Genomic DNA, 24,363 nt, shown 5'->3' on the forward strand with positions numbered 1-24,363 from the left:
GCAGAGCCGTCTCCGGCCGGGATCAGCAAACCATTAATGAGATGGAGTCCTGAGTCCATGAACGTTTTCTAGAAGCCGTGAACAACAAGCTTGAAGCGAGTTAATTTTTTATGTGATTCCAACACTATTATTCATGGTTTTGTTTTTCATCTTTTTCGGCTGCAAAATGTTGATCTAAGCAGGTGTTGTTTTGTTTTTTTTTTTTTTTTTTTGGTGATATGCAGAGGCAACTCCTAAGGCTGTTATGAAACTGATGAACGTTGTTGAAAGAGTTTTACCATATATCAAGTTAGCAGCCACTTGGAGGCAGGTGTACACTAACTCAACCAGTTACGTTAAATCTCACAGAGATCATTTCAACTACATAAGCTGAACATTTTTTGAAGCTGTCCTTTATTTTTTCCACAAGTAAAGACTAACCAAGTATATGCCAGAGAGAAAACAAGGTAACTGCTGCTGCTTCATATATGATCATTTTTTTTTTTGCAGGGAAGAAGAATGGTAACACAGAAGACAAGAAACCATCTTCGAATAACCAACCAATCGTTACTATATGACCCAATGAGAGATATACTGACAAATTCCTTTAGTTATTTACAAAAGAATCAATCTAACAAATTATATAAGATGGAATTTGGCATCCAATATAAAGGATGTTGAAAGAGAAATTAAAAGAAAAGATCCGTCAAGACCTACTACTACATGTTATATTTGGCATATATGTATACCCTTCCTTCCCAATCATATCTACCTCCTCTAATCCTAACCTATAGTAAGCAGGTGCTGAAGAGACGTAAAATTTTAAATTCCTCCTTTGGCTTCATAGTCTTCCTTTACAGCGACCAATTCATTATATCAGATGAGTCAGCCAGTGCGGGTGGCTTCAGCGGCCCTTTCCCGCATCATCTCCATTACAGCAGCTCTACGCCTTTTGTCTGACTGCTGCTGCTGTCTACTATTCATCGCTCTCAAATCTCTGTTACAATGAAACACCGACGAATTAGCCATCTATATATTAATTATATATATATATATATATAACATGTGTAAAAGCATGTGAAAATCTCTCTCTATATATATATGTACCTGCATTTAGGGATAGTGCACTGAGAATCTCTACAACTGCGGGCATGGTGCCTGATGATACTGAAAGAATGAGATGCGTGCTAGATCTACAGACTTCTATGACAGATATGTATGAGCGATGCTGAACAGAGAGATGAAAGGATAGTGAAGAGACGACACAAGAGATTTGTTAACGGGGTTCGGATAACCTACATCCCCGGGACCAAGTCCAGAATCATTCACTAGAATAAGAACGCAAAAGTCACATTTGCCAATGGTATCTAGCACACACTTGTGCCTACCACTCTTATCTACATGAACCAAAGGAACCACCACTCTTTGTCTTTTCCGACGAGTGTGAACCTCTACAAAAACCACCGACAGATTCTCTATCTTGTCGGTGGGACAACACCACACACAACATGTGTGCTTCTCTCAATTTTAGGTCTAGGGTGCGTGAGCTTCTCCTTGCTACTACCTCTTCCTTTTATACCTCTTAGAGTTCTCCACAAACTCTAGATTACACAAGCTTCTTCCTCTTGTCTTTTAGGTAAAAGCTTGTTCTCTTTTTGTCAACTTGACCCATGCTTTTGTTCCTGTCGTACCTAACACAAGCATGCTTCTCTGACACAGCCGTTCCACTGTTTGCTGCAACTTGACGCTTTTCTACTCTGTTGCACTACACAACCTCTTCACGATTCATCTCTTGTTTCCAGCTCTGTAGCACTACACAGCCACTACAAGTTGTCTGCTCTGTTTTCATCTCTGTTGCACTTCAAGTTTACTCAACTGCTAAACAAACTTCTGCTAAGTTGTATGATGCAGCTGATACCTTCTTTATGCTCCTTCTTTCTGCTCTGTTGCACTTTCAGAGTTACTCAACTGCTAATGGAAGACTTGTTCTCATGAGCTTAAAGCATGATTGTTTGAGCTCTCACTTCTTGGATCTTCTCACTAAGACTCCAAGGTTCAACACGTCACTTCATTCCATGTGACTTTACATTGAGCTGTCTTGGCTGTGGTAGATTCTCTGATTCTCTATCTGAGGAATCACTGCGTCTGTGTGTGTAGCTGGTTACACATGCTCCAACTTGATCAATGCTTCTGTTTCTCAACATATGTTTGTGTCTGACTTGTTAACTGCAACGTTCACTGCATCTGTGTCTGTACTTTCGGTTGTATCAGGTTTACCCATTGCTTCTTGATCATCTCTCTTGATTCTTATAACCAGTAACAAGACCAATATATCTTCAATCTCTCCCTTTGTTATTGAGTTATAGAACTCAAGCTTTCTCTATTCTTGCACTTGATGATCTTCAAGCTTTCATGATGTAACTGAAACTTTGGCATCTTCATTACATTGAGAGGATTCTGTCATTGTGATCTTCTCTCTTCTGTTTCAATAGTTACTCCTTTACGCCTTGTTGTCAATCTTACAATTCTGTCAACACCGTGTATCTTCAATCTCTCCCTTGTTGACTGAGTTGTAGGACTGACAAACATTGATGATCTGCAACCTCTACATATCATGTTCTTGTTTCTTTTTGGCATATATATTTCAAACAACTTCAATCTCGGTCAACACACAAATCAATCTCTCCCTTGTTGACTGAGTTGAAGGACTCTAACTCTCCCTTAATCATAACCCATCAAGCTCCTTATCTTGACTTGATCACATCTTTAGTGAATATCAAATACCTCCAAGTATTGCCTGCAACCACGACATAGCATAGCAACAACAACAACTAGCATATGGGAGTAATTCAGAGAGTCTCCCTTTGATGCTCAGTTTGATATTCAACTTCATACGATGAACCAACTTGTCATCATCAAACCTTGGACTTGACATTAATACCATCTTCTGCATTTATCAAACATCTTCAAGTTGTGACAGCAGCAATGACACAAGCATAGCAGCCCCAACAACTAGCAAATGGGAGTAAATACAAGAACTCTCCCTTTTTAGCGCAGTTTGATACTCAAGCAATCAATGGCACTAACTCATCTTGCAAGGCAACCATAAAAACTCCCCCTGCTTGAGTGCATAACTAAGGTAAAAAGTAACAGATATCAAGAGCTTAGTCCAATAAGAAACTCATTAAGCAAATATTGATCCTCCTCTTACTTTGATGTTAAGAGTCTGCTCAGACTTGCTTGAACACTGCAGAAAATTCACACATACCAAAATCATATAACCAGAACATGATATCAGCCATCAAACCAATGACAATGATGACTTGGTTACAATGACACAGATGAGAGTAGCTCATAACTAGTTAACCCATCTTCAGAAATGTACCGCTGTCGCCAATAGGATCAGGATCAAAGCCTGCCGTACGCACAGAACAGCTAATTTCTGAAGACAAAAACACAAACCAGTACTAAGCCGAGAACACTTCCTTGAGAACACAATTGTCAAACATCTTAAAATCCCCTTTGAACCTCATGAATCTTAACTTGATCAGAACCTCTTAGTACTAGCAATCATTGTGCTTCATTTTGAAGTTCAGCCTTTGAACAATGGAAACTAACATGATCATCAAACTTAATACCTTTGTAGTCGCAGCGGAAACATAGACAATTCTCTTGAACCATGATGATCTTGTGAAATGTAGCATTGACTGAATAGCCTCAGCTTCTGCAGACTTGCTTGCTCAAGTAGCCTTGATTTAGAGCTGTTTCCATTTTTGCAAATATAGGCTTCAAAACGCTCTTCTTTACTAAGTCAGATCAGATATCCAGATATTGTACTTCATGAAGTAGAGGTCTCTTCTATATCAACTAGTTACAATACAGATCACACCTATGCTTTTTTTGAAACTCCTCCTGAACCTCAAGCAATATACCAAACCAGAGATTGGGTATAAAACCACACGCACACAACAGTTTCTTGAGCCAACCTTTGAACAACATCTTGTGATCCCAACTGTGAACCAATGAATAAGACAGATGATTGCAGCTTCTGTAGCAGTTGTTATCTCAGTATTTGGAACGTCTTTCTTCAAAAACACATAAGAAGGAACTCATATAAAATCCTCAGATTTTTAAAACCTGGAGCAGCAACAACTTCTTGAATTTCAAAAGCGATATCCCAACTTTCACTGACAAGACACTTCAGCTTCCTGGGTTACAACTTAACCGGTGTTACTCAAGGCTGAGTATTCTACCTCAAATTAATCCCGACCAACATCTCCTTGCAGATGTCACTTAAGCTAACCTTGCAGAACTGGACCGGAGTTACACAACTCTGAGTATTCTACCTCAGATTGATCCCGACCATCTTATACTACTAGTGAAAGTGAATCCTTCTCTTGATATTTAATAATCCAGCGCTTTTACTCTTCTCTTCTAACACCCAGATGTCTTCTTGAATATTCTGCAACAACTAACTTGAAAAACAATCCCAACCAATACAATGCACAACTAAGAACAAAACCAATATCAACTGATACGAGCTTCAAGGACAATCCTCACTAAAACCTTAAAACTCCAAGACCCAAAAGAATTTTCAACAGAAACAAATGTGTTTCACATATCCATAGTAACACTTCTCTCGTGACACTAACTCCCAGCAGAGATTAATTCCTTGTAAACATATTCCATCACGCAGAAGATTTTACATATATTGACATACGTTTGAGGTAGTGACATAGAGGTGAATGTCTGCCTTAACCACTTCAGACTTTGGTGCAAGATATTCACCTTCAGATCAGATGACTTTCCACACTTCTTCACAATTAACTTCGTCTTACTCACTGATGGATCTTAATACTTTGATTGTGATTACCTGACCTAGGAACATTAAGAACTCCTGTTTCTTTTTCCAACCATGAGGTCTTGAACTGAGCTTCTTCTCCTGCCTTGATGCAGAGCATATACGAAATAACAAAACAGCCCAGAAAATTTCAAAATGTTGTGGGATGATCAAGCACAGCAATATGAAGCCACAGGAGAAAGCGGATCACAATTTGGGTTTGTGGATTGAAAGTTAAGACCAAAATCCAAAGCAGATCCAAACTGCTAAAACCCTGCGAACAGCTAAATTTGAGAACAGTTTCCTATCAAATGACACAGAATCAGAAGGAGAACTTTATATCATTGGGAAGATCCTGCTTTCAAAATTCCAAAACATCCTTCAATACAGAAATCCGAGGTATACAGCGAAGTCAAACGCATAAGCAAAGTCAGACAAGAACCTAGCTTCATGAGCCTGCAACTCCATCAAACTCATAACTTCTTCATATCTTCTTCTTTTAACATTATGAGTTTGTTTTTCTCCCCCATGTTGATTATGTGTTTCAACCAAAAACTGTTCCATAGGAAACACACAATCAACATAGACTCATCTGTTTGCAGACTTCAAAGACCTTGATATATCTATCATAAAAAATTCTTCACCATTTCTTGATCCACGACACAAACGAAGCAGCAACTCAACCCAGAAACTTTTGCAACTTGGTCGCAAGATCAACATCAGAGATACAAAGCCACATGTGAAAGCAGATCATGGTTTGGGGTTACGGTTTGGAAGTTATGACCAAATCCCCAAAACATATCCAGAAGATAACTCTGCAAACAACCAACTTTAAAAGCAGATTCCAATAATATCACAGAGAACCAGAATGAGATCTTTATGTCCTTGAGAAGATCTCATTTCCAATTTTTCAAAAGATCTGCCAGCACTAGAAACCAAGATCTGAAGTCAAAGGAAAATGTAGAAGAAGAACACATACCAGAGACACCACAATTTCCTTGATGTATGAAATTATAACACGACTGCAGATTTCAGTATCTGAAAAAAATATTTCATTTGATCTCTTCTCAAAAGCCAGCAACATTCATAAGACCCATAATCCAAATGATTATCCTTTGATGATACTTCCCTTTCTTGTGATCTCAACCAATCAATATGACCTCAAGTCTTCTTCTTTAGCTAGGAGCATCTTTGATAGGCTGAGACAAACCTCTACAAAACAACTCATGCAATTCAGCCCTTCCTTGATCACTTCTTCACCATACTGTTTCTATCTCCATTAGATCGCAACACTCCACGAGCTTCTTCAAGAATACATACAGGCTCAAACTGAACCCAAACATGTGGCTGATGTCGAACTCCACAGTCACCTGCAGCTTTGACCTATCTTCACCATTTTCTGTAATGGGCTTAGATATAATACCACACTAGGCCTTTGCACAGTTACCAGAAACCCAACATAACACAAGACCACACAAGATCAATTCCTCATCTTTCTTAAGAGGCATCAGCGACAAACTTCAACATTAGTGAGGATCAAGCTTCATTCCTCACACAAGCTCTTCTTCACTTCCATAGACACCCAGATTCAGAGATCATAATTCTTTGCCGATAATCACTTCCTTTCTTTTCAAATTAGAGAAAATAACCAGATTGTGTTATTAACTCTTTCTCTAAAGTCCCAACACAAGTAACACTTGTGATTGCACGGAACCAATCAAACGACCATTGAATCCTCAGCGGCAGAGAGATGAACGTCTTCTTCTCTCACTCAAAATCAGATGTAAACCACAACACTTCGTCTCTCTCTCTTTACCGTTAGAGACACAGAACAAGGACTCACCCCAGATTTGGGTTATCAACAATGAGCATCATGTGACATTTTCTTAGCCTCCAACTCACTTTATAATTTCAAAAATGAAGTAATTCCACCTCAAATCCATGATATATACTTCATATTGTTACCATAATCTCCAGTGAATTTTATGAAATGCTCAAGAAACAATTCACAATGGCTCACAGCATTTCCGGCATCAGAACATAAACTTCAAAAGCAATGATGAAGACAATCGCAAAAACTTGAAGGCTAATCTTCCAAACCAAATCTAGAAGCTTTAGGAAAAATACCTATTGCTTCCAGCTTCTTGTGACAACGCACATACAATGGAGAATCTCTGAGCATCAACAAATCCTTTATTAATTTCATGGCAAACACCAAACTGGAGCAGAAGACTCTCGTTGACTTGTTGATTTTTTAAAACCAGATCCACACGTGGTAAAAACCTTCACATGCCCAACACCTTAAAACAACTCCTTGTGGGCTTTTATTGGGCCTGATTTACGAATTTAGATGAAAGCCGACCAAAAACACAAAATACCCATGTGAGAAAACCTTTCTCCTTTCTTCGACTACAATTTCTCACGGCATGAGAACCAAGACATCTTGAAGAGACACTGAAAAATCCGATGAACTGTACAAACAACTTTGGACGAGTTTGAAAACAGATCTGATGTCGTCATCTTTCTCTCATCTCTTTGTTCTTCATTTTCACCAACCTGGATAGAACCCATCACTTGATTTTCTCCAAATAAGATCATAGCTCTTCTTCCTCATCTAGACACATCTCAGGATCTAACCTGTTAGAGACAGTATAATCTCAAATCGGTTTCCTGCTCTGATACCAATTGAAAGAATGAGATGCGTGCTAGATCTACAGACTTGTATGACAGATATGTATGAGCGATGCTTAACAGAGAGATGAAAGGATAGTGAAGAGACGACACAAGAGATTTGTTAACGGGGTTCGGATAACCTACATCCCCGGGACCAAGTCCAGAATCATTCACTAGAATAAGAACACAAAAGTCACATTTGCCAATGGTATCTAGCACACACTTGTGCCTACCACTCTTATCTACATGAACCAAAGGAACCACCACTCTTTGTCTTTTCCGACGAGTGTGAACCTCTACAAAAACCACCAACAGATTCTCTATCTTGTCGGTGGGACAACACCATACACAACATGTGTGCTTCTCTCAATTTTAGGTCTAGGGTGCATGAGCTTCTCCTTGCTACCACCTCTTCCTTTTATACCTCTTAGAGTTCTCCACAAACCCTAGATTCCACAAGCTTCTTCCTCTTGTCTTTTAGGTAAAAGCTTGTTCTCTTTTTGTCAAATTGACCCATGCTTTTGTTCCTGTCGTACCTAACACAAGCATGCTTCTCTGACACAGCCGTTCCACTGTTTGCTGCAACTTGACGCTTTTCTGCTCTGTTGCACTACACAACCTCTTCACGATTCATCTCTTGTTTCCAGCTCTGTAGCACTACACAGCCACTACAAGTTGTCTGCTCTGTTTTCATCTCTGTTGCACTTCAAGTTTACTCAACTGCTAAACAAACTTCTGCTAAGTTGTATGATGCAGCTGATACCTTCTTTCTGCTCCTTCTTTCTGCTCTGTTGCACTTTCAGAGTTACTCAACTGCTAATGGAAGACTTGTTCTCATGAGCTTAAAGCATGATTGTTTGAGGTCTCACTTCTTGGATCTTCTCACTAAGACTCCAAGGTTCAATACGTCACTTCATTCCATGTGACTTTACATTGAGCTGTCTTGGCTGTGGTAGATTCTCTGATTATCTATCTGAGGAATCACTGCGTCTGTGTCTGTAGCTGGTTACACATGCTCCAACTTGATCAATGCTTCTGTTTCTCAACATATGTTTGTGTCTGACTTGTTAACTACAATGTTCACTGCATTTGTGTCTGTACTTTCGGTTGTATCAGGTTTACCCATTGCTTCTTGATCATCTCTCTTGATTCTTATAACCAGTAACAAGACCAATATATCTTCAGATACTCTAAAATTTCTTACAATAGGGGCAACCTCTTACAGGACCAATCTTACATGCCAAAAAATGTCTGAAGAATGTCTTCATCATACGACAACCTTGATACTGGCACTGTGTTGCAGAGCGGCATGCATTTACATGTACCAGCTGTTCTTTTAACTGAAAATACCAACAACCGAGATTCATTTGCTCTGTTTCTAGCAGCTACACACACAGAAACAGTCTAAATAATATAAGTAATGGCTTAATAAGAAAATACCTTCTCCGGATTGGCTAGATAACTGTGATTAGATTGCCCGGTGTGTTGTACAACACTAGTATCCGCAGAAGATGAACGACTTATCAGTTTATGTGGATGGTTGATAGGGGCCTTGGAGTAACAGGCACTGCATACATCATAGCTTGGACAAACTTCACAGTGCCAGCCCTGAGAGTTTTCAATTTCTTGTTGGCAGATGGAGCAAAACGTCGCAAATGCAGGGGCAGTAGGGTTGTGAAGATGATAGAGAATCATCATGGAAGAATGTTTCGCCCGCCTTAGAGTGTCGTACTGATAGTTGTTTCCTTGGCAAAGATTCAGGAAAGCTTGTCTATTATCAAAGAACTCGCTCTCGAGGTTGTCATCTTTGTCCATAATCTCTGCGGGAACGTCTTTGATGGCCACCTGCAAATCCACACCTTGTTAGTTTCCAAAAAAGAGATAGGAATGATACTTTTAAAGCTCTAACCACCAAAGAAACTTACAGGGAATAGGGAGTGTTTCTCTTTCTGATTAATCGGGTGTCTCTCTTTATCTATGCGGTTCTGTTCCACTTCATTACACCTGCGGGTTGAAAGAGAATGGTTTAATTGAACAGCTTGAAGTACTAGATAACCTGAATGCATATGATCATATATAGATGATGAGATCTTACTTGTCACATATCTGGAAAAATCTTGCACTGATTGCACACCTACCGGTTTCCAGATACCATGAGAGTGGTACAATGCTTGCAGCAATGTTGCAAATGCACCATTATAAAATCTTCCTTCATCGGACAAATGGTCTCACCGAGCTACACAAAACAGAACAAAATAATAAAACATGAGCTACAGACGAAACTAGAGGAAGTATGATCATCATTAGTGGGCATATATAGAGAATGAGAAGTTACTTTTTGCATCATCAGTCGATCCTTTGAGGCATTAGCAGAAAGCTCCAACTGGCCAAAAGCTCTAAGGGCTCTTTTCGATATGACATTTTTGGTAGATCCTTTTCTGTTTAAATTCGTACCATCATCTTCTTGGCTCATTTGACCTATCAAATCCTCAGCAGCACCTGGCCAGTAGTCTCCATCAAAATATGGCAACCTTGCAGCAGTCACAGTAGCTCTGCATTCGCTAGACTAGACAAAGAAATGATCGTAGAGGTTTGTGCATTCGACGACCACACCTTCTTTTGAAGATTTCCTTAACATTGCTAGGTAGGAATGTGGTAAGTGCCAACAACAAAATCTACATAAAACTTGACAAACAAGTAATTAAAAACAAAACGGTCAGATCTCATACCATTCCCTTAGTTTGTTAGTCTTTGGCGTCTTCTGGATTTCAGGATGACAATAAAGAATGTAATCTTCACCCTTAAGTGGGGGGCATGCCCAGATATAGCAGCTTGTAAAACCACGTTTCTTACAATAATCGAGATAACCAATCTGCAAAATGGGAACAATATCAGGCTCGTGAAGCAAAACATGAAACCTAAAAGAAGCTGTGGGAACAGAGGAAAAGTGGCTTACCAGAATCTCATGGTACACAAACGTGTGGAGGGCTTCTCCGTGTTAGTCATAATTGAGTTTGTTGTTAGAGTCGTGTCGGTTACGGGAGTGAGTGTTAGAGTCGTGTCTATTAGTTAAGAGGCACAAGAAAGAAGAGTTGCATCTCTTCACTTTCGACTCTGTTGAAAGTTTATTTAAAGTCATTGTTGTATTGTCGAATTACAAGTTGTTGGTTTTCTTTTTCTATCTAATAAAGAGACAAAAGTTTTTCTATTTATTTTCTGGGTTGATCACTATCAAATCTGATTGTGATACAAAGTCCAGTTCATTCTTAATACTCTGTTTCAGAAACTTCAGTTTCTAACATGGTATCAGAGCTCTACTGATTCTAGGGCCAATCCAAATACAAAGACAAACAAAAATCTGAGATCATGGAGGCAACATCACAACAAGTGATTCCCATATTCGATGGGGATAACTATGCTTTCTGGGAAATAAAGATGAAGACCATCTTAAGAACGAGAAAATTATGGGAAGTAGTGGAGACGGGTGTTTCAACTAAGCCAACTGAAGGAGATCATTCTCCAGAAGCACTGCAATTGAAAAATAAATGGGAGGACTCATCATTGAAGGATCTAATGGCACTGCAACTCTTGCAAACTGCCGTCACAGATCAGATATTTCCTCGTATTGCACCAGCAGTCACATCGAAGGATGCTTGGAGTGCATTGAAAACAGAGTTTGAGGGATCTCCTCAAGTACGGTTGATCAATTTGCAATCATTGAGAAGGGAATATGAAAACCTAAAGATGAACGAAGGAGACAACATCAAAGATTTCACAGACAAGTTAATTGTTTTGGGAAATCAATTAAGAGTTCATGGAGAAGAGAAGACAGATTATCAAGTTGTTCAGAAAATCTTAATTTCTCTTCCCGCAAGATTTGACAGCATTGTGGCTGTGATGGAGCAGACGAAGGATCTAACTTCGTTACCTGTAGCTGAGTTGATCGGAACTCTGAAGGCACATGAGAAGCGTGTGTCGTCTCGAAGTGAAAGCATGTCAGAAGGAGCATTTCATGCTTTGTCACGAGAAGGAAAAGCCATTGGTAGACCAGAGAATGGAAAAGCAAGTGGCGTGACAACAAAGTCAAACAATGGTGTGGATTTTGTAAGAAGAAATACCACACAGAATCGAACTGCTGGAAGAAACAAGAGATGGAGAACAGCAAAAATTCTAAGGGATGCTTCAACTGTGGCCAAGTTGGGCATTTTTCAAGAGAGTGTCGTTCTAAGAAGTATGAACGGGCACATGTGACGCTTGAAGATGAAGATGTTGAAGATCATATGTTATTTAGTGCAACAGAAGAAGCACTGATAATCACTAAAGAAGATGTGTGGTTAGTCGACAGTGGTTGTACAAATCATATGACAAGAGAAGAGAGATACTTCACAAGCCTTGATAGAAGTATCAATGTTCGAATAAAAGTTGGGAACGGAGAAGTTGTTATGACTGCGGTAAAGGAGATATTACAGTCAGCACAAAATATGGAAAGAAGGTGATAAGGAATGTATTTCTGGTGCCGGAACTGGAGAAGAATCTACTAAGTGTCCCACAAATTATATCTGTTGGATATAGCGTCTTGTTCAAGAATAAGCGTTGTACCATCTTGGATCCTATGGGGAAGAAGATCATGGAAATACAGATGGTGAATAAGAGCCTTCCAGTCACATGGAATTCTTTTCAAGAAAGTGCGTTGGTGACTCGTGAAGAGGAAGTAATGGAGTTATGGCATCGAAGACTAGGGCATGTGGGAAATTCAAGAATGGAACTAATGCAAAACAAGAAGATGGTAGATGGGTTACCAAAGTTCCATGTAAACAAAGAAGTTTGTGGAGTTTGCAAACTGGGAAAGCAAGTCCGAGAAGCGTTTCCAAAGGAGTCTCAAACAAGAACAAAGGAGAAACTTGAGCTTGTTCATACAGATGTCTGCGGTCCAATGCAAACTGTTTCTCTTAACGGAAGTAGATACTTCTTGTTGTTTGTAGATGACTATACTCACATGGCGTGGGTATATTTTCTCAAACAAAAATCTGAAGTTTTTATAACTTTCAAGAAGTTTAAAGCCTTGGTGGAGACACAATCGGAGAAAAATATTAAAAGGTGGTGGTGAATTTACTTCAAGTGAATTCAATGAGTTTTGTGATAAAGAAGGAATCGAGAGACAAGTAACTGTGCCGTATTCACCGCAACAAAACGGCACTGCAGAACGTAAGAATCGATCTTTGATGGAGATGGCACGTACCTTACTTGCTGATCAAGGCCTTCCTCACAAGCTGTGGGCAGAGGCGGTATAGACATCAAACTACTTACAAAACCGTTTGCCCACAAAGGCAATAGAAGATGAGGTCACACCAATAGAGAAGTGGAGTGGTCACAAGCCAACAGTTGATCACTTAAAGGTTTTTGGGAGTATATGCTACATACATATACCCAAGGAAAAGAGAAGGAAGTTAGATGAAAGGGCAAAGCAAGGAATCTTCATTGGATACAGCAGCAAATTTAAAGGATACAAAGTATTTCTACTTGATTCGGAGAAAGTGGAGATATCTAGAGATGTGTCGTTTGAAGAAGAAAAAAAATGGGATTGGGTGAGAAAAGTCGAAGTCAAGAAGAACTTCAGTATTCCCGTAAGTGTTCCTCAATCACAAGAAGAACAAAGAGAAATCATCTCAAGTCCAGTTCAGCCTCAAATTGGTGACCGAGATAACAATCAAGGAGGAGAAAGATCTTCAGAATCACCAAAGAAATATAAGTCCATGACTGAAATCCTGCAAATTGCTCCAAGGGTGGTTCTCGAAGAAACAGAAGCATGTTTTGCTGTCTCTGAAGAGCCAAAATCTTATGATGATGCATGTGGAATTAAAGAATGGAGAGAAGCTATGACTAAAGAAATCAAGATGATAGAGAAAAACAAAACATGGTCACTTGTGGAGAAACCGGAAAATGAAAATGTCATAAGCGTGAAGTGGATATATTGGATCAAAACAGATACAAATGGAGTTCCATTCAAGTATAAAGCAAGGTTAGTTGCAAGAGGGTTTTCTCAACAATATGGTGTTGATTATCTTGAGACGTTTGCACCTGTCTCAAGACATGACACAATTCGGGCTGTTCTTGCTTTTGCGGCACAAATGGAATGGAAGCTTTATCAAATGGATGTCAAGTCAGCGTTTCTAAATGGAGAGCTTGATGAGGAGATATATGTCACAACCACCTGGTTTTGTCAAAGAAGGTGAAGAAGAGAAAGTGTTAAGGCTATGGAAAGCCTTATATGGTTTAAAACAAGCCCCTCGGGCTTGGTATGGGAGAATTGATGCATACTTTCTTCAGCATGGTTTTCAAAGAAGTGTGAATGATGCAGCTCTTTATGTGATGAAGAAAGACAAAGACATTTTGGTCATGAGTTTGTAAGTGGACGACATCATAATCACCGGCAACAATAAACAACTCATCGACAAATTCAAGGCAGAAATGAAGATAGAGTTTGAGATGATAGATATGGGAATGTTAAATTACTTTCTGGGTATGGAGATAGTTCAAGATGATCAAGGAGTTTTTCTTTCACAAGAAAAATATGCAGGTAAGTTGATTGAGAAGTTTGGCATGAAAGGAAGCAAAAGTGTAAGCACCCCACTTACACCCCATGGCAAGGACGTTGAGGATCACAAAGAATACGGTGAGCCTACAAAATATCGAAGTATTGTTGGTGGATTGTTATATCTATGTGCATCAAGACCAGACTTGATGTTTGCAAGTTCATATCTATCACGGTACATCTCAAAGCCACTTAACAAGCACTATCAAGAAGCTAAAAGGGTTCTAAGGTACATCAATGGTACTTCTCACTTTGGCGTTCAGTTTTCAAGTGTTGAGAATCCAAAGTTGCATGGATACTCCGATAGTGAGTCGGGAGGTTCAGTTGAAGACAAGAAGAGCACATCTGGCTATGTTTTCTCTCTCGGATCTGCTGTGTTTTGTTGGCAATCCAGCAAACAACAAACAGTGGCACAATCAACGGCAGAAGCAGAGTATATTGCAGTTTGTGCAGCAACCAATCAAGCAATTTGGTTACAAATGCTTATGGAAGATATTGGTTTTGATTCTCAAGAGAGAGTTCCAATTTACTGCGACAACAAGTCGGCAATTGCGATTGGGAAGAATCCAGTGCAACATCGAAGAACAAAACATATTGAAATCAAGTACCATTTCGTGAGAGAAGCAGAACACAAAGGTCTCATAAACCTCAAGTATTGCGAAGGTGAAATTCAGCTGGCTGATTTGCTTACCAAAGCACTTAGCAACAAAAGATTTGAAGAACTAAGGAGCAAGCTTGGTATGAGACCAAAACTCAATTAAGGAGGAGTGTTAGTCATAATTAAGTTTGTTGTTAGAGTCGTGTCGGTTACGGGAGTGAGTGTTAGAGTCGTGTCTGTTAGTTAAGAGGCACAAGAAAGAAGAGTTGCATCTCTTCACTTTCGACTCTGTTGAAAGTTTATTTAAAGTCATTGTTGTATTGTCGAATTACAAGTTGTTGGTTTTCTTTTTCTATCTAATAAAGAGACAAAAGTTTTTCTATTTATTTTCTGGGTTGATCACTATCAAATCTGATTGTGATACAAAGTCCAATTCATTCTTAATACTCTGTTTCAGAAACTTCAGTTTCTAACACTCCGGACACTATTCGAACCTCAGGCCTGAAATACTTAACTGCGTCCAGATACGAAAGGTAGACCTGCCGCTGATTTGGAGGTCCAGATTTTGTTCCAAATTCTTGGGCGAACATGCCAAATAAGCATACTTCTACATTCTCAATCTTCTGAAACAACAAAATGACCTGAAATATATATATAGAAAGAACATAGAGAGAGAGATCTGTAAGTGCCAAACAAGCATCATAAAAAAAATGAATAAGAAGCAATCAATGAACACATTGTTACCTTGGACTTATAAGGGAATTCAGAAGGAAAATTATCTTCTCGGAAAAGCTCAAGAAAACGATCCTTTACTTCTAATACTCTGTCAACCGATGCCACAACTCTGACAGTAAGTGATTCCGCTCCAGGGACCTGACATATCAATAATAAAAGTAATTGTTTTGTAAATATAACTTGGACATAAGTAAAGCGGCATAAGGTATATATATAGGATATGTTAGGAGTGCAAAAATCGAATTGAGAAAATATGCGAATTATATTTAAATTAACGAAATCAGAAACGAATTACAACAGCATAATATAAAGCAGTAAATAAATCATGGAGGCGAGATATCATATCTCTTTCCTTAATTCAATAAATCGGCCGTAAGTGCTTTCGGACAATCACGATTTATGAATCCCAGGATACAACCGATTACGAACTATTACCGTAGCACACCAGTAATAGAACTTACGAACAGATCTACGTTATACTCTCAAGACTACTAAACTAAGAACTTACTTGGACTAAGCAAGAGAGAGGGAGAGAGAGATCTTCAGAGGAAGGAGTGTTTATGTTTTTTGTGTGTGAAAAATAATGAGAGGTTATGCCTCTATATATAGTGGAAGGAGGGAGCTCTCAAGAAAATATTCAGTGAATATTCTCGGAGTGCTGCCCAAGTTTGCTTGGAGTTCACACCAAGTCTTTCCAAAAAATTAAATGAGCCTACAGCAGTCTCAAGAGCCAAAAAGCCCAAAAACCCAAAAGCCCAAGAGACCACAGCCCGCGTCAGAGACCAGCCCGGCCTGGCCCGGCCCGCCCCGCGTCCGGCCCGTCCCGCATCCGTGCTTGGCCCAGTTTGGTTCGGTTCGCGTGTGGGAACCTTCCCTCTTCCTTCTACACACTTTTGAAACTAGAAGAGTGTGAAACTATATATATATGAGTGAAAAATCAATCATATTTCGGATGTTGGATATTTCCCAAACCATCCCAAGTAGCTCACTTCACACTCTTATTTCTCATTCAAATCAACTCCGTTTTGGACGTATGAGTATACCATCTTGTAGTACTCGTTACCAGCTTTCCATTGCACTATCGACCAGACAATTCCGATCAGCCATTTGGCCGGAATTTGGCCAGAAAGTCACCGGAAAGTCATTGTCCCAAAACATGCAATTTTCTGAAACTTGTTTCTGAAAATTCAGTTCCAACAATCCCCCACATGAATAGAAATAAGTCTAAACATATGACGACATAACTAACCCTATAGACTGACACTAATAGCTAGACTAGACAGACCTTCGAGAGTATATGCGAAAACTAACTGTATATGAGTTGGTGGCGTTTTTCAACCTTGAACCGACTCATTGTTATACCTGTCGAGTTTACTCGGCCAGTTGGTGAACATGATGTCTTGAACCATCCGGATTTGTATGTAAACTTAGACAGCAGGCATAACACAGCTTCGTTTTCTCGTAGAACGAGGTTCTCTATTGTGTTCATTGTGGAACATGCCTGGTTAATCATGAGTGAGCTTGGAGAGTATAGCCTCATATAATCTCCTAGAAATGGCCCCATTTCACACTCACAAGGTGATTTATATAAGCTGCTTGTATTTAAAGAAATATCCTGTAATTATTTCAAATATTTTACAAAGCTACATTTCAAATCATTAAAAGCATATGCTTAACCTCTAACATACAGGAAGCACTTTACATCACTCTAGGAACTGGGAAAAGACAAAAGTCTTCTAGTGCTTGTAGCAGATTCAGCTTGATTTAGTTGTCCCTTTGAACCTAGGTCATGGGGTCTCCAATATGAGTAAGTGGGGTTACCATCAAACATCCTCTTAAGTCATAGGCTTTAAACCCATTCCTCTTGATGATTTTATAACTTGATCTCGCGCCAAACCTTTTGTAAATGGATCCGCTAGGTTTTCTTTCGTATTGATGTAATCAATCGTAACTACACCAGTTGAGATAAGTTGTCTAACAGTTTTATGTCTCCGTCTGATGTGACGAGATTTGCCATTGTAATGGGTATTCCTTGCCCTGCCCAAAGCCGATTCGCTATCACAGTGTACACGTATTGCAGGCACAGGATTCCCCCACATTGGGATGTCTTCCAAGAAATTATGAAGTGATTCAGCTTCTGACATAGCTATCTCCAAAGCTATGAATTCAGATTCCATAGTTGATTTAGCTGCCAGAGCTTGTTTGGAAGACTTCCAGGACACTGCTGCACCTCCAAGTGTAAAAACATATCCACTTGTGGATTTTGAGTTTCTCGAGTCTGCGATCCAGTTGTCATCACTGTAACCTTCCAAAACTCCGGGTTCTCTACCATAGTGCAAGCCATGATCTTTGGTATAACATAGATAATCCAAAACTCTAGCTATAGCCATCCAATGCTTATGTCCTGGATTACTTGTGTAGCGACTAAGTACATTTACAGAGTGCGCTAAATCCGGTCTTGTACAGTTTGTCAAGTACATTAGACTGCCAATTACTCTTGCATACTCCACCTGCAGCACAGGTTCACCAGAATTTTTGGTCAAGTGAATTTGAGGATCCTCTGGAGTTTTTGCAGTCCCATTTGAGTAATGATTGAATCTATCAAGCACTTTTTCAGCATAGTGGGTTTGAGACAAGATAAGGCCCTCATCAGTTCTGATGATTTTTATCCCCAAAATTACATCTGCTAAACCCAAGTCCTTCATGTCAAAATTTCTTTTGAGCATGTTTTTCGTTTGAGTTATGATGTCTTTGTTGCTGCCAATAATAAGCATATCATCTACATATAAGCATAACAAAATGTACCCTGATGGAGTAGTTTTGTAGTATATGCATTTGTCACATTCATTAATGCGAAAACCATTAGACATCATCATACTGTCAAACTTCTCATGCCACTGCTTAGGAGCCTGTTTGGGTCCATATAATGACTTCACAAGTTTACACACTTTGTGTTCTTGTCCTGGAATAACAAATCCCTCAGGTTGTTTCATGTAGATTTCCTCTTCTAAATCTCCATGAAGAAAAGCAGTTTTTACATCCATTTGATGGATTTCAAGTTTTCTCAAGGCTGCAATACCTATGAGCATCCTGATCGAAGATAGTCTTGTTACCGGTGAATAGGTATCAAAGAAATCTAAGCCTTCTTTTTGCCGAAATCCTTGCACTACAAGCCTAGCCTTGTACCGTTCAATATCGCCATTTGGTTTTCGTTTTATCGTAAAAATCCATTTACATCCCAAAGGCTTAAATCCTTGTGGTAGATCTTCCATCTCGTAAGTATGATGTTGCATGATAGAGTCTATTTTAGTTTTGACTGCTTCCTTCCAATAAGGTGCATCAGGTGTAGACATAGCTTCTGCGTATGTTCTTGGTAGATTTTCAGCTAGTAATGCCATCATCAGAAAATCATCACCAAACGATTTACTTTTGCGAGCTCGTTTGCTTCTTCTAGGTTCCAGTTCTGATTCTACAGAAGTAGTACTCAAAGTATTGCCAGCTACCAAAGTCGCTGCATCTCGTTGTTCACGAGTCTGTTTTTGAGTTTTCCTACAGGGAAAAATGTCTTCAAAAAATGAAGCATTTCTTGACTCCATAACTGTATTCACATGGATATCTGGAATATCTTATTTATGAACCAGAAATCGATATGCACTACTGTTATGTGCATATCCGATGAAGATACAGTCTACGGTCTTAGGCCCAATTGTGACCTTTTTAGGAGGTGGTACAGCCACTTTTGCTAGACACCCCAACACTTTGAGGTATTTGTACGAAGGTACTGTACCTTTCCAAAGCTCATATGGTGACTTGCCAGTAACCTTATGCGGTATCCTGTTGAGGATGTAATTAGTGGTAAGCAAAGCTTCCCCCCCTACATGTTCTGGGCTAACCCAGATTCCTGCAACAACGCATTCATCATCTCTTTCAGAGTTCGATTCTTTCGTTCCGCTACTCCGTTAGATTCTGGCGAGTAGGGAGCGGTTGTCTGATGTATAATGCCTTTTTCTCTGCAAAATGCATTGAACGGCTCATTATATTCTCCTCCTCTATCACTTCGAACTACTTTTATAGTTTTCTGAAGCTGATTTTCTACTTCGAGGGTGAACTCTTTGAATTTTTCCAGTGCTTCATCTTTGCTATGCAAGAGATATACATAGCAATATCTTGTGCAATCATCAATGAAGGTAACAAAGTATTTCTTACCACCTCTAGTTTGCACATACTTTAAATCACATAAGTCTGTGTGAATTAAACCTAGAGGTTCGGTTGTTCTTTCAACGCGTGGTGAGGGAGTTTTAGTGAGTTTGGCCTGTACGCACACTTCACATTTTTCTTGGTTAGTTTTGAATTTCGTAATCAAATTCAAGTTTTGCATTTTTCGCATTGTTTTGTAATTGACATGTCCTAAACGTTCATGCCAAGTAGTAAACGACTCAACCAAGTAAGCAATAGGGTTTTCTTTCATTTCAGCAACAGAAGCAGAAGCTACAATTTTTGGATGGACTGTCGTTACAGACATTTTGATCAGTCCATCCTTAACAAAACCCTTTCCCAAATACATCCCATTTTTCTTAAGAACTAACTTATCAGCCTTAAAATTGATGGAAAAACCATGCTTGCTTAACACTGTTCCAGAGATGAGATTCTTCTGCATATCAGGTACGTGCTTCATGTTCTGGAGGGTGAGCTCACGATCAGAAGTTAGCTTCAGAACCACTATGCCTTTACCTTCAATCTTGGACACCGCCGTGTTGCCCATAAAAAGCTGCTCATTTGACTTGTTCTGCACATAGGTGGTGAACATGGTCCTATCAGAGCATATGTGTGTGGTAGCACCAGTGTTGTAGTACCACTCCACTGGGTTGTCTTCCACCATGTTACATTCAGTAACCACCGCAACCATGTCTTCTTCAGTTAGGTTTGCTTGCAACTTGAGATCTTTTGCTTTGCTTTTGCAAACATCAGCCTTGTGTCCAATCTTACCACAATGATGACACTTCCCTTTGAACTTCCTCTCAAGGTTGCTCTTCTTGAAGTTTGGTCCAGATGACACCTTCAACGGTTTATGAGGAATAGAGATCCCTTTACCCTTGCCTTTAAACTTGGCCTTATGCTCAGCTACATGAACATCATGCCCTTGGCTTTGAGCATCCGAATGAGCTCCACGATTGTTGTCCTCAACTCTCAACCGACGGATGAGATCATCAAGAGACATTGCCTTACGCTTGAAGTTAAGGTAATGCTTGAAATTCGACCAGCCTGGTGGTAGCTTCTCGATCAGGCAATTCGTCTTGAAGACATTGCATATCGACATCCCTTCCAAATCGATCTCCTGAAAGATGCGTTGAAGAGCTTCCGCTTGTTCTATAATTGGTTTGGAATCCACCATCTTGAAATTCAGGAACTTCGTTGTTGAGAATTTCTGCATCCCAGACTCATCAGTCTTGTACTTGGTCTCCAAAGCTAGCCACAATGCTTTTGAAGTCTTGTACATACTGTAGAGGTCATACAGATCATTGACCAAACGGTTCAGAATCTGACCTTTGCAACAGTAGTCTCCTTGAGCTTAACTATCAATACTTCCAACCACATACACGTCAGTGTCACCTTGTGGAAGCATTGGTGGATCCTCTGTGAGGTACCTTTCCATGTTCATGCTGGCCAAGTAGTAGCGCATCTTGTTTTGCCACGTTTTGAACCCAGCTTTGCCATCGAACTTATCTGGCATCATCCCTTGGGAAGCCGAAGGTGGTATCCCCATGTGGGTTGATCCATTACCGAACAGATTTCGGCGCACGTTTTCCATACCCGAATCGGTAAGCTTCGTCTTTTCAAGTTCTTTAGCAAGGCGTAAAGCCAACTCCGCAGGAGTTTCACAGGGGTTGCAGGAACCCTATCACCGTCAACGTTGTTGGTGTTGTCTCCAGACATTTTTCTGTTTCACAATAAACATATCTGATTAATATATTAATCAAACAATTCAAGTAATTAAATTACACTGAATTAGTTTTGCAAACTCGCTTAACAAGCGTTTGCAGAAACTTGTTTCACAAACTCACTCAATTAAGAGCGTTCGTGGAAACCAAAGAGAGTAGAGAAGAAATAATTAAAGTAAAAGCGTTCTTCAAACATTTTCCGCGTAGGCACCGAAAGATGAAAGCAGAAACAGTTTTTCAGAAGATTTTGAAATCGTTTTTAAAATAAATAAAAAATTCTCAATCCGTTTAAAGCGATAAGCAGAAAGCGGATTTATTGAATTAAGACTGTTAGGAGCGCAAAAATCGAATTGAGAAAATATGCGAATTATATTTAAATTAACGAAATCAGAAACGAATTACAACAGCATAATATAAAGCAGTAAATAAATCACAGAGGCGAGATATCATATCTCTTTCCTTAATTCAATAAATCGGCCGTAAGTGCTTTCGGACAATCACGATTTATGAATCCCAGGATACAACCGATCACGAACTATTACCGTAGCACACCAGTAATAGAACTCAAGCGAACAGATCTACGTTATACTCTCGAGACTACTAAACTAAGAACTTACTTGGACTAAGCAAGAGAGAGGGAGAGAGAGATCTTCAGAGGAAGGAGTGTTTATGTTTTTTGTGTGTGAAAAATAATGAGAGGTTATGCCTCTATATATAGTGGAAGGAGGGAGCTCTCAAGAAAATATTCAGTGAATATTCTCGGAGTGCTGCTCATGTTTGCTTGGAGTTCACACCAAGTCTTTCCAAAGAATTAAATGAGCCTACAGCAGTCTCAAGAGCCAAAAAGCCCAAAAACCCAAAAGCCCAAGAGACCACAGCCCGCGTCCAAGACCAGCCCGGCCCGGCCCGCCCCGCGTCCGGCCCGTCCCACATCCGTGCTCGGCCCGGTTCGGTTCGGTTCGCGTGTGGGAACCTTCCCTCTTCCTTCTATACACTTTTGAAACTAGAAGAGTGTGAAACTATATATATATGAGTGAAAAATCAGTCATATTTCGGATGTGGGATATTTCCCAAACCATCCCAAGTAGCTCACTTCACACTCTTATTTCTCATTCAAATTAACTCCGTTTTGGACGTATGAGTATACCATCTTGTAGTACTCGTTACCAGCTTTCCATTGCACTATCGACCAGACAATTCCGATCAGCCATTTGGCCGGATTTTGGCCGGAAAGTCACCGGAAAGTCATTGTCCCAAAACCTGCAATTTTCTGAAACTTGTTTCTGAAAATTCAGTTCCAACAGGATATGCCTTCAGTTCAGATTAGACAAGAGTTATAGAGTAAGAGAGATCACCTCCTGGAAACTTTTTCCTTGAAGACTAGCCCTCTCTTGTCTTTCCTCCTTCAACTTTTTGAATAAGCGCTCCTCTATATGGTTGCTAAGAGCAGTAACTGGTAATTTTTTTGCCCCTGGAATGGCACTGGGTGGTAATGGTCTTCTTTCGCCTCGTTCCACCTCTTGTATATAACAATTAGGGCAAGTGTACTTGGTGGCTTCGCCATGATTTCTTCGGCTGTTGAACATAGCACAAATTTGATGCTGCCAGGCTTCACACTTGTCACATTGAACCCACTGCACATATAAAACCATTGGTTCAGACGAGGATACAAAAAAACAAAAACAAAAAATAAGAAGCAAATTTTAGTAATCATAAAAGTGATGAGGTTTGTTCATCATTTTTCTTTTTCCCAAGCTTTGCTTTCGGTATACAAGTTCCATCAAGAGAAACCAAGTTTTCGCGCGCTTCATTGTAGCAAGGTGCACAGACATAATGCTTTGACTCGCCAGCCGCAACACTATAGTGCAAGGCATTTTTCTTGATGCGTACACCACACGGCGAGCAGTAAATAGGTATTGGCTCGAATACAAGCCTCTCAACAGCACACAACTGGCAAGAATTCACAGACATGGAGCACCCCATTGCTTTGTTTTTTTCTGCCTTCGTTTTACTCTGAAAAGAAAGAAATTTAGTTACTTTAGAACAAAAAAGAATGCACCAACAGAACAAGAGAAGAAACTCAAGTTTTAGAATGTGACTGTTTACCTGGCCTACCCACTGACGAAGACTGCGGATATGCCCCTTTACTTGCTCTGGAGTGAATAACTCAACGAGTGAGGAGATTTCCATTTTAGAAGCATTCGCAAAGTCCACAGACTGTTTCATATCTTTGATGCGCTTATTACTTCATTCTTTATACATTTGGGTTTTGCTTGTGCCAGTAAGCAACTAGTTTTGTCATCCTTTGTAAACACACCAGAATCTTTACCCTTGGGAGTATCTTCAGAAACAAGCTTCTCCAGCTCCCGGGTAACGGGAATCCCACAAGTTTTAGGAACATATATGTCCATAGGCATAACCTGATCAGTTTTGTCAGGTTTCAAAGCATCTTTATCCGTAGGCATACTCAACGAGGAATCAGGTTTACAGACAACAACAGCACATCCTGTCTCGGGAGTGGCATTTTGGGAGGGTGGTTGCTGTAATTTCAGGCGCTTCATTGAGGGTTTCAGATCAGTATCAACAGATGAAGCTTCAACACCTCTTTTTTTATTTGGTTTCCTGGATGTTGAGGATTTCTTGGGTTGACGTTTTGAATACTTAGCTTTACGGAGAGATACACTTGTGTCTTTGTTCTTTTCATAGTAGCTTTTGACAGGTCCACAGAGAGGGCACGGTTTTTTCCCGCACTCATTGTAATGATGAAGCAATTTCCAAGTGGGAAGACAATATCTGTATGTGCAATCAGGGACCTTGCAGCAGCTTATATGTTTCCACATCTTTTTGGCTTCGAAGCAAAACTTGCTCACACACTTACCTTTTCTTGCCTTGCATTTACGTACATGCAACATATACGTAAGCCACCGCCTCTCGTTCAAATACGTTTGACCACCACAATCCCGTTTACCTCTTTACTTAATGTACCGTTTCCATCACCAAGATATAC

At 39.8% G+C, this 24,363-nt stretch overlaps 1 pseudogene; it reads right to left on the reverse strand.

The window, feature by feature from the left end:
- Window positions 1-864: 864 nt before the first annotated feature.
- Window positions 865-24,360, reverse strand: LOC147930608 (histone acetyltransferase HAC4-like; annotated as a pseudogene).
- Window positions 24,361-24,363: the final 3 nt, after the last annotated feature.

This window comes from Camelina sativa, chromosome 12, assembly GCF_030686135.1.
Source record: "Camelina sativa cultivar CO46 ecotype springtype chromosome 12, ASM3068613v1".
NCBI classification, from domain to species: domain Eukaryota; kingdom Viridiplantae; phylum Streptophyta; class Magnoliopsida; order Brassicales; family Brassicaceae; genus Camelina; species Camelina sativa.